Source organism: Phoenix dactylifera, chromosome 13 (genome assembly GCF_009389715.1).
Source record: "Phoenix dactylifera cultivar Barhee BC4 chromosome 13, palm_55x_up_171113_PBpolish2nd_filt_p, whole genome shotgun sequence".
Lineage (NCBI taxonomy): Eukaryota > Viridiplantae > Streptophyta > Magnoliopsida > Arecales > Arecaceae > Phoenix > Phoenix dactylifera.
This window is the reverse complement of record NC_052404.1, coordinates 5,277,918-5,288,851: the sequence shown is the minus strand read 5'-3', so window position 1 is coordinate 5,288,851 and position 10,934 is coordinate 5,277,918.

Below are 10,934 nucleotides of genomic sequence, written 5' to 3'. Positions count from 1 at the left end.
TATAAAATATTATAATTATTAGTATAAATTAATTTTTCATAATATAACATAATATTAAATTATTTAAAATAATAAAGGTATAAAATGTTTTAATTATTAGTGTAAATTAATTTTTCATCATCCGAATGACCATTTATCTCTCTAACAATTTTTCTTGCGGAAGGGAGTTTGATGGCTAGTGTTCTTGGCTCCAGCAGATTTTTAGGTTTATAAAGAGATAAACTATGTAATTATTATATTTTAATATGGACATTTTTGTCAAAAATACAGCTTTCCGACAAAGCTGAAAATAGCATTTTCGGAAAGCTCCAAATTGTAGCTTTCTCCCAAAAGTTGTTTTCAGCTTCTCGCAAAATCTGAAACAGCTTTTCAGAAATTTTACCAAACACCATTTTTTATCTAAAAGTACTTTTTGAGGGTCAGAAAGTGCTTTTTGGCCTGTTTGGGGGAGCTGTTGGCATTAGAGCTGTTGGAAGTAGAGCTGTTGAAAGTAGAGCTGTCTGAAGTAGAGCTGTTATAAAAAGCTGTTTGCTGTTTGGTAACTATATTCGTAAAGTGCTGTGGTACTTTATTTTGTGTTTGATAAACAAACTGAGAAAGTACTTTTTATGATAAAATTACCATAAAGGACATGCATAGTATTATACAACAGAATATAATAAAACATAACATAAATTAATACATAAATATATGATATAGTATAATATTATTGTAATATAAAATAATATTATGTTAATATAGCATAATAGTAATATAATTATTAGAGTAAATTAATATTTGGTAATATAACATAATATTAAATTATTTAACATAATATATTAATGTATTATGATATAATGTAATGTATATTATATTTATAGTATAATACAATAATAAAAGTATAAAATATTATAATTATTAGTATAAATTAATTTCTCATAATATAACATAATATTAAATTATTTAAAATAACATATTAATGTATTATAATGTAATGTAATATAACACAATATTTATAGTATAATACAATAATAAAGGTATAAAATATTATAATTATTATTATAAATTAATTTTCCATAATATAACATAATATTAAATTATTTAAAATAACATATTAATGTATTATAATGTAATGTAATATAATATAATATTTATAGTATAATACAATAATAAAGGTATAAAATATTATAATTATTAGTATAAATTAATTTTTCATAATATAACATAATATTAAATTATTTAACATAACATATTAATGTATTATGATATAATATAATATGATATTGTATTTATAGTATAATATAAAAATAAAGGTATAAAATATTATAATTATTAGTATAAATTAATTTTCCACAATATAATATAATATTAAATTATTTAACATAACATATTAATGTATTATGATATAATATAATATGATATTATATTTATAGTATAATACAAAAATAAAGGTATAAATATTATAATTATTAGTATAAAATAATTTTCTATAAAATAATTTTCTGCGGTCCAGGGGCTCTTCTTCGTGGTCCACGCTCGAGGAGGACCTCAGCGTGGGCCGCGAGGTTGATGATAAAAAAAACAATAGATTGATTTTGGAAGTGTTGCTGGAATTTGGACTCGGAGGCGATCGATGGGCCAGGAAGGAGAAGCTCCGGTGAGAATCGGGGTGCGGCAGTCCGGCGGTGCGCGACGTCCTCCGGGAGATCTGCAAGAAGCCGGTGGCCGGGATTTTCGGCTCCGGCCCTCCTATGCTTAAGTCAGAGGGGGAGTGTATAAACGGAGATGGAAGGCAGAAAACAGGATTTCAATCCCCCCTAAGATGGAGAAGTTTTCCTTTTATAGAGGGTGCCGGGTTACCTGTGATGTGACAGGGCAAATGGTCTGTCGTACAGTTGGGCATGCAGTGGGCACTAATGCTCGATCGTGTGAATCAATGCTATTGCTGTAGAAGATTAGGCCAGAGCTCTTAAGTCGTCGTGGAGTCATGCCATCATTCGTAGTCAAGTAGGTTTGCCGTGAGAGGCTCGATGTCCGTAGGCAACGGAAGCCATATGCTTTAATTTTTGAGTAGACTGAGGGCCTGCAGGTGCCATGCGCTTTGATTGTTGAGTGAACCGGATGTCCGCAGGACCCATACCCATTAATTGTTGACGAAGGCAAGACATAGTCTTTCGGTCGTGCTGCGGGAGGATGTGGCCTCAGCGCGCAGGTCGGATGTCTGGGTTGGTAGAGCTATTCGGGTGCTTCCAGGTCGAAGGGGGTTTGCTCGACCGCCCGCAGGTCGGAGGGGGCTGCTCGGTCGGCCCCTGCTTGGAGGGGATCTGCTCGGTCGGCCCCTGCTCGGAGGGGATCTGCTCGGTTATACCCTGCTCGGAGGGGGTCTGCTCGGTTGGCCCCTGCTCGGAGGGGATCTGCTCGGTTGGCCCCTGCTTGGGCAAGCATGGCGATATATTTTTTCCCCAACACTACCTCCCGACTTTCGAGCTCGAGCTGCTCGCAGGTTCGAGCGCAGGAAGTAGTTTTGGCTGCGTTAATATGGGTTAGGGAAATTTTGAATTATCGCACGCTTCGAGGTGCCTTTAATGGGCGGCGTCTCCTTTATCGGAAGCGCTCCAGTAGAGGAGTACCTTTTTGTTTTTCGAAGCATCCTCGCATCGTGGGTTTATGATGAGACCACACGATCCGACGAGACGCTTCTATATTCGAGGTGTTGGTTCGAATTGAATGCAGCGCATTAACTCTCAGAGTTGACACGCGTTATGATCTGAGTGGGGAGCAACGCTTCGCTTCGCGGATCTGGGCCGTCAGAGGGGTTTATATATAAATCCCTCCTTGGCCATCTTTCGATTTCTTTCCCATCGTCTCCATCCTCTTCCCGTCTCCTTAGTCCGAAGCAGCCGATCCTCCATTATTTTCGGCGAACTCCCACAGGTGTCCCTCTTTTCATCTGCTCGGAGCCAATCCTCTCCTCTCTTATTTTCTTTTTCCTTAATGGGTCTTGGTCCGAATAAAATTGGGTCCACAATGAGTGAGTTGGAGGTTGAGATGGTCGAGGAGTGGTTCTTTCCTCGGCGAGGGTTCCGTTTGGAACCCGCTGGGTTGGGGGATCGGGTAACGAACCCCCCCTTGGTCGGATCGGAGTGTATTTAGAGGCACTCTGGGCCAGCCTACGATTTTCCTTCCATGGGTTCGTGAACGAGTTGCTCGGGGAGTACCAACTTGTCCCGGCGCAACTTGCTCCGAACGTATAGAGGACAATCATCGAGTTCCTGTCATTGTGTATGGCATACGGGATCCCGTCTTCCGTGAATGTCTTCCGGCGGCTCTTCATGTTGAAGTCCAACCCGAGAGACGGAGAGTGGCTCTATATCGCCCTTCGGGCGGGCCGGCCACTCTTCCAGGGCGCTCCATCGTCCATTCACAATTGGAAGAAAAAGTTTTTCTTTTTGGGTTCCGAGCAGACATGGGGGTTCGACCCTAGGTGGAGGCCGAGCCGGCTCAGGACCGCTAACAAACCCCCTAGGCTTTCCACGTGCGAGCAGGGGATCCTTAACGCCATTCGCGGCCTCGGAGACAGTATTCTTCTGAGCGGCCTCGTGAGCAAGGACGCTCTAGTCAATGTCGGCCTGAGCTCGGCGCGTCCTCAGGGTAAGGATAGTAATGAAAAGATTTCCTTTTTCTTTTTCTGCGTAATATTTCGCGAACTTATCTTGCTCGTCCTTGCAGATATTGCGAAGATGGTGACCAAGAGCGAAGCTTTGTACGCTCGGTTTTGAAAGAGGGCTGCCAAGCTCGGAGGAGAACCGCTCGAACCGAAAAAGAAGGCAAAGGTCTCGGTTGATGGGGCCGCCGAGAAGAGCGCTCCTCGAGTCGACCCCTCCGAAGCTGCTAGAAGGGGAGGTTCGAGCTCCGAGCCCAGGAGCTCGGGGGGGGACCGCTATGGCGCTCGCATGCCCAGTGCCGATCTCGCAGATTCTTGGTCGGCCTCCCGTCCGACCCGAGAGCCCGGCATTCGAGCCGGGCAGCAGCCAAGGGGCTGCGAGGCAGCCTTTGCCGGAGGCGACAAGGTCTGGCCTCCCCGACCCGCCGGAGAACGAGGGCCAACAAGAAAAGTGGTCCTATGTCGTGGAGTGGACAATGTCCGAGGGCAATTCAGCCCTCGAGAATATCGAAATGGCACGGCAACTTTTCCGCATCGCGCTCCTTCCAGCCGACAGGGCTAAGATTCAGGCTATGAGCCTGAACCAATTTTTGGAGTCGACTCGCCTCTCCGCCATTCGGGTAAGTCTTTCGTTTACTGTCACTTATTCCCTATGCTTTTAGCTTTGATGCTCTAATTTTATTCTCGACCTAATTTGTCTCGCTTACAGCACCTCCACGAGATCGAGACCTTGATCTCGATCGGTGCAGATTACAAGGAACAAGCTCGTCGGTATTTAGGGGCGCAGGAGGAGGCCGAGAAGAAGGTAGCAGAGCTTGAGCTCCAAAAGAAGGAGCTCCTACTCAGGCTAGGGGCCACTGAGGACGAGATCCAGATCGTGGCTGTGGAGCTTAAGGAAGAAAAGGCCGCTCATGCTCAGACTAGGTCAGAGCTGCGGGCCGCCGAGGCTCGCTTGACTGAGGCGCAGTCCCTGCTCGTCGTCCGCGAGCAGGGGATAAAAAATGCAGAGCTCAAGGCCGAGGAGCTCTAAGCTCAACTTGGAGCCCGGGAGAGGGAGGCCCAGGAGCAGGTCCAGAGCGTCGTCCAACGCTTCCGTGCATCGGAAGAGTTCCGCGACTTGCTCGAAGAGGAGGGCGTGAACGGGCTCATCCAGGGCTTCAACGACTTCAGCAATCAAGTGAAGCGGCTCTGCCCTGACTTCAACCTCGATCTACTTCAACCAGGAGCGGGGGTCGAGGGGCTCGAGGAGGGCGAGGCCACCACCGAGGAAGGCCTAGCAGGAGCACCCGAGGCTGCTCCAGAGGTGGCGGAGGGAGTTCGGGACGAGACCGCCGCGAAGGAACCAGCCACCGCCGAAGGTCCGGCGGGTGAGGCCATCGAGGTCATCGAAGTCGAGCCCGAAGAAATCTCTGCTGAAGATGCTACGGCTTCCGCCTCTTAAGGCTTCTAGTACTCTTTCCTTTTTTGTAACGAGAGGTCGGCCCTTGTCTACCGCACGGCTGAGCCTTAATTTTGTACTTGGCCTCCGGGCTTTTGAATGGAAATATTCCTTTTCAACTTTCGTTCTTTCAATTCCTTTATAGTTCATTTTTTAGCTAACGTTTCTCCAAGGCTCTGCTGCTCGGGTTCCCGAGCTGCTAAGGCACTTTAGACCGAAAAAATGCCCGAGCTTGCCAAGCTCCTAAGCTTGAGTCGCAGTTTCGCGGTCGTAGAGCGCGGGGCCCCAGCTGCGGGGCGCCGTGCTCTAATCATCTTATTAGGTAACTAGCTTATGGCCCAAATCGTTGAACCCCCCGAGCTCAGGATTAAATTTCACCGAGCAGCCGAAAAACCAAACTAGGGTTCATGCGGGCGTGTTCGACTAGATTTCAGCTCGTAATCGGCTCGGCGGAGGACCCCGATATTGGCCGGGATTTTCATTTACATATCTAACATAAGAATGAATGGAATGTGCGTATCGGACGATCAGAACGTACCTTCTCGGGGTTATATGCCCCGTGCCGCAAATTGTTCTTAGTGGTACCTCAGCTTGTCGCAGAGGATGACCCCAAGCTTAATCCGAAGCATGGGGTCGTAACCCTTTGAGCTCGTACATGAAGCTGTCGCAGGCTTCAAGGCACCCAGATCTCGATCGAGGTATCTGACATCGGAACCAAGCCTCGATAGTCGATGGGGATCGAGCCTATCTCGATGGTTGATGGAGATCGAGCCGAGCTCGATGGTCGATGGAGATCGAGCCGAGCTCGATGGAAAAACGGCTCGATGGTTGATGGAGATCGAGCCGAGCTCGATGGTCGATGGAGATCGAGCCGAGCTCGATAGATGATGGAGATCGATGGCTGCGTCTCGAACTTTTGGATGATCACGAACATTTATTTCCGGAAGGGATCGCGAGGGTACTATCCCATCATCCCGAGGTCGAGGGGTTTGGGTACGCACTGTCGATACTCGGGGCATCCCGACCTTAGTCGAGGAGGCGCATATGGGGGACCGCGAAGGTACTACCCCGTCTTTCCAAAATATCGAGGGGTCTGGGCACGCACTGTCGACACTCGGGGCATCCCGACCTCAGTCGAGGTACTTAATGGAGATCGAGCCGAGCTCGATAGCTAGCGGAGATCGAGTCGAGCTCGATAGATGGAGATCGAGCCGAGCTCGATGGCCGGTGGAGATCGAGCCGAGCTCGATGGTCGGTGGAGATCGAGCCGAGCTCGATAGATGGAGATCGAGCCGAGCTCGATGGTCGGTGGAGATCAAGCCGAGCTCGATGGTCGATGGAGATCGAGCCGAGCTCGATGCTCGATCGTTGGTGGACGTCGAGCCGAGCTCGACGGCTAATGGAGATCGAGCCGAGCTCGACGGCTGATGGAGATCGAGCGGAGCTCGATAGCTACATCTCGGTCTTCTGGCCGAGGCGTCTAGCATCGTCCGGCATTGATTATAGCATCCTAGCAGGATCGCATATCAGGTTGTCTAAAAATTACGAAACTTCCGATTAGGACAAACGTGATCATAAATGAAGAATAGCAAAAATCACTGAGGAAGATAAAACTTATGCTCAGAGCAAAAAACCCCTTGGGGCCCTATTGATGATACACCCGGAGGTTTTCGGAACTCCAACTTCGTGGAATGGGGATCCCTTCGAGGGATTCCAGCTTGTACGCTCCGGGTCGTTGGACGCGCGCGATCCGATAGGGTCCTTCCCAGTTCGGGGCCAACTTCCCTTGCTCGGCCGGCTGGGAGGCTTCTGGGACGGCCGCGCTCCTCACGATGCCTCTTTTGCTTTTTGGAGGTCTGCTCGGCCCCACCCCGCCTGGAAGCGACGACTTCCTCGGCCTTTGCGTACTTCCGCGCCCGGACTAGCATTTCGGTGAAGTCTGCTGGGAAATTCTTCTTGATGGAGAAGAGAAACCTATAAGACCGAGCTCCAGTCTTGAGTGCCGACATGGCGATTGACTGGTCGAGCTCGCGGACCTCCCACGTTGCAGCAGTGAAACGGTCCTAATATTCCCTAAGCGACTCTCCCTCCCTTTGCTTTATATCGAGGAGGGAGTCTGAAGTCCGCCGCTGAGGTCGGCAAGCGGCAAAGTTGGTGGCAAACTGCCTGCCGAGCTGCTCGAAAGAAGAGACCGTGCTGGATTTCAGCCCGGCAAACTAGAGCCAAGCTGCTCCCCGAAGCGTTGCCGGGAAGGCCTTGCAGAGCATGGCCTCCGAGGATCCCTGCAGTGCCATCAGGGCCCGGTAACTTTCCAGATGGTTGAGGGGGTCAGTCATGCCGTTGTAAGGCTCCACCTGGGGCATTTTGAACCTCGGCGGGACCGGCTCGTACTCGATTTGTTGGGAGAATGGGGACCTCGTGGTAAACTCGAAGTCACCCTTGCGTCCCGCCCTTCTGCTGTGGAGCGCTTCAATCTGGCACTCCAGCTTCTCGACTTTCTTGTCGAGCTCGTCGCTCTAGGGGATCACCGCAGTGGCCCACTCGGGCGCAGGTTGCCCTGGAACTGACTCGGCCTCTGACGGTTGCGGCCAGTCGCCAGGACCCCTCACTGGGGGCTCTCTCCAAGAGGATACTCAGGCATGGAGGCCTTGATTTTGGAGGGCCGGTCCACTTACAGGGGGCACCGGCTGAACCGGGGCCTAAGGTAATGGTGCTGTTCGGATGCCCTTAGGTTGCAAGCCTTGGACAGCAGCGGCCAAGGCCTGGACCTGCTGCACCAGGGCATCAAACTACTCTGGCCAAACTTGGGGAGTCGAATCGGTCGGAGGTGGCGAGTTCTGGACAGAATGTCCGGGGCTAGGTGGAGGACGTCGGGAGGAGTTAGAAGCTCCCTTGCTTCTCAGCTTCATGATCGCGACTCGGGCCCTTCCTCTAGCGCCAACTGTTGCTGGAATTTGGACCCGAGGGCGATCGATGGGCCAGGAAGGAGGAGCTCCGGTGAGAATCGGGGTGCGACAATCCGGCAGTGCGCGACGTCCTCCGGGAGACCTGCAAGAAGCCGGTGGCCGGGGTTTCCGGCTCCGGCCCTCCGATGCTTAAGTCAGAGGGGGAGTGTATAAACGGAGATGGAAGCCAGAAAACAGGATTTCAATCCCCCCCTAAGATGGAGGAGTTTCTCTTTTATAGAGGGTGCCGGGTTACCTGTGATGTGACAGGGCAAATGGTCTGTCGTACAGTTGGGCATGCAGTGGGCATTAATGCTCGATCGTGTGAATCAATGCTATTGCTGTAGGAGATTAGGCCAGATCTCTTAAGTCGTCGTGGAGTCATGCCATCATTCGTAGTCAAGCGAGTTTGCCGTGAGAGGCTCGATGTCCGTAGGCAACGGAAGCCATATGCTTTAATTGTTGAGTAAGCTGAGGGCCTGCAGGTGCCATGCGCTTTGATTGTTGAGTAAACCGGATGTCCGCAGGACCCATACACATTAATTATTGACGAAGGCAAGACGTAGTCTTTCGGTCGTGCTGCGGGAGGATGTGGCCTCAGCGCACAGGCCGGACGTCTGGGTTGGTAGAGCTATTCGGGTGCTTCCAGGTCGAAGGGGGTCTGCTCGACCGCCCGCAGGTCTGATGGGGCTGCTCGGTCGGCCCCCGCTTGGAGGGGATCTGCTCGGTCAGCCCCTGCTCGAGGGGATCTGCTCGGTCGGCCCCTGCTCGGAGGGGATCTGCTCGGTTATCCCCTGCTCGGAGGGGGTCTGCTCGGTTGGCCCCTGCTCGGAGGGGATCTGCTCGGTTGGCCCCAGCTCGGAGGGGGTCTTCTCGGTTGGCCCCTGCTTGGGCAAGCGTGGCGATATATTTTTCCCCCAACAGGAAGGTATGGAAAAGGATTAAAAAATTTTTCTTCTAAAATGTGGTTCAAGAGATGCATACAAAAATTGAAAAGAAAAATACCTTTTCTTACGGAAGGGAGTCTGACGGCTAGGGTTCTTTGCTCCAGCAGATTTTTAGGTTTATAAAGGGACAAACTATGTAATTATGTTATTTTAATATGGGTATTTTTGTCAAAAATACAGCTTTCCGAAAAAGCTGAAACAGCTTCCTCCCAAAAGCTCCAAACTGGAGCTTCCTCTCAAAAGCTGTTTTCAGCTTCCCGCAAAAGCTGAAACAGTTTTTTGAAAAATTTACCAAACACAGTTTTTCATCTAAAAGTACTTTTGGAGGGCCAGAAAGTGCTTTCTGGCCCTCCAAAAGCTCCCCCAAACAGGGCCTTAGTGATCATTGAGATCCCACCACTGTGTGATAAGCAAAATGTCGTCCACGTGTTAAGCATCCATACCTGATGTCCAGGCTGTACTCTGGTCAATCATTTCTGATCGACCCACGTGCCCTAATCCTCTAGTAGTAGGAAATCTCCTCCACCGGCTATACACCAAAAAGGATGGAGGCAAAGTAACTAAGCAAGCAAGAAGAATACTCTAACAAATTGAGAGACGACTTCTTTCTATTTTCTGATAACTATATTGACTTAGGCATTGGACGATCTCCGTAGAATATATTCCAGTCGAAGGACTCCTTGCTTTGTACTGTTCCAAGTTGGAATACTTTTATCATATAGAAATCTCAGCCTCAGCGACCAAGCGTCCCTTATTTTTTTCTAATTTTGGCCAAAACAACCGACCACCAAACACTTTAGTGCCGGTGCCTCAAGCCCGGCACTACTCAACCGCAACAAATAAGTGTGCAGTACCGTAATAAGCATCTCAGCTGTCCCATATGCGAATCCCATCAACTGTTTTGCTATGCGGATCAACATAGTCTGGTACTGCATGTTTTGGCCAAAATAAAATATATCTCTAAAGGTGCAATTTCCCTTTTGTCATTTTCTCTTTAGCACTATAAAAAGGTAGGGCGTCTTTGTCCATATATAGTTATATAATACTGTAGTCCACGGATCAACGGAGCCTCGTAGGCCATGTTGTGCCCAAAAAAAGTAATATACATTGCGTCCCCGTCAAGATCTATTATGACATATGTTTGGACAGCTAACGCAACACCTCTTGTATGATTGCTACGTGACTTTTGTACTAACATTTATACTATTAGCATTTTTTTTTTCGAGTAATGTTTAAGGTATTGGTGCGTTGCACTCTAAGGTCTTTTGTCATATGGCGTGAAAGGAATAGTGCCACTGTTGAAAGTTTGATGAAACTATTATGAAACACTATGCTAGTATCAAGTTAGCACTAGAAACTTTTTTTTTTTTAACTTGCTGATAAATTATAACATGTTTTTTTTTGTGAAAGAGGTGCACCTGGTTATAATATTTATTTAGTAGTATTCCACGTACAACACATATACAAAAACTAGAGATGGCAATCGGGTCGGATTGGGTCGGATCGGATATAGATCGTGTTGGATGCAGATCAGATTAAAAATTCATCAACTCAAATCTAACCTATTTATTTAACCAGTCAAAATTTTAGATCTGAATCCGATTTATTTATTATACAGATAACCTGATCCGACCCATTTAATCTTTTTATTAAATAAGTTAAATGGGTTAGACGAGTTAAATTAATTTAAACTGGTTAAATGTGTTAAACAGGTCAGAAACAAGTTAAGCAGATTTCAAACAGATTGAATAGATTTAAACAGGTTAAATGAGTCGGGTTATAACTCGACCCAATTATTAAACGGGTCAAAGATTTAAATCTAAACCCAATCATTAATAAACAAGTTTAGATAGGTTGACCCATTTATAACCCGTTTATGTCAAACCTTAATATGCTTAAAATGGGTCATTTGCGGGTCAGGTTGACAAAATATATACCATTAGCATTACCAAATTCAGTAA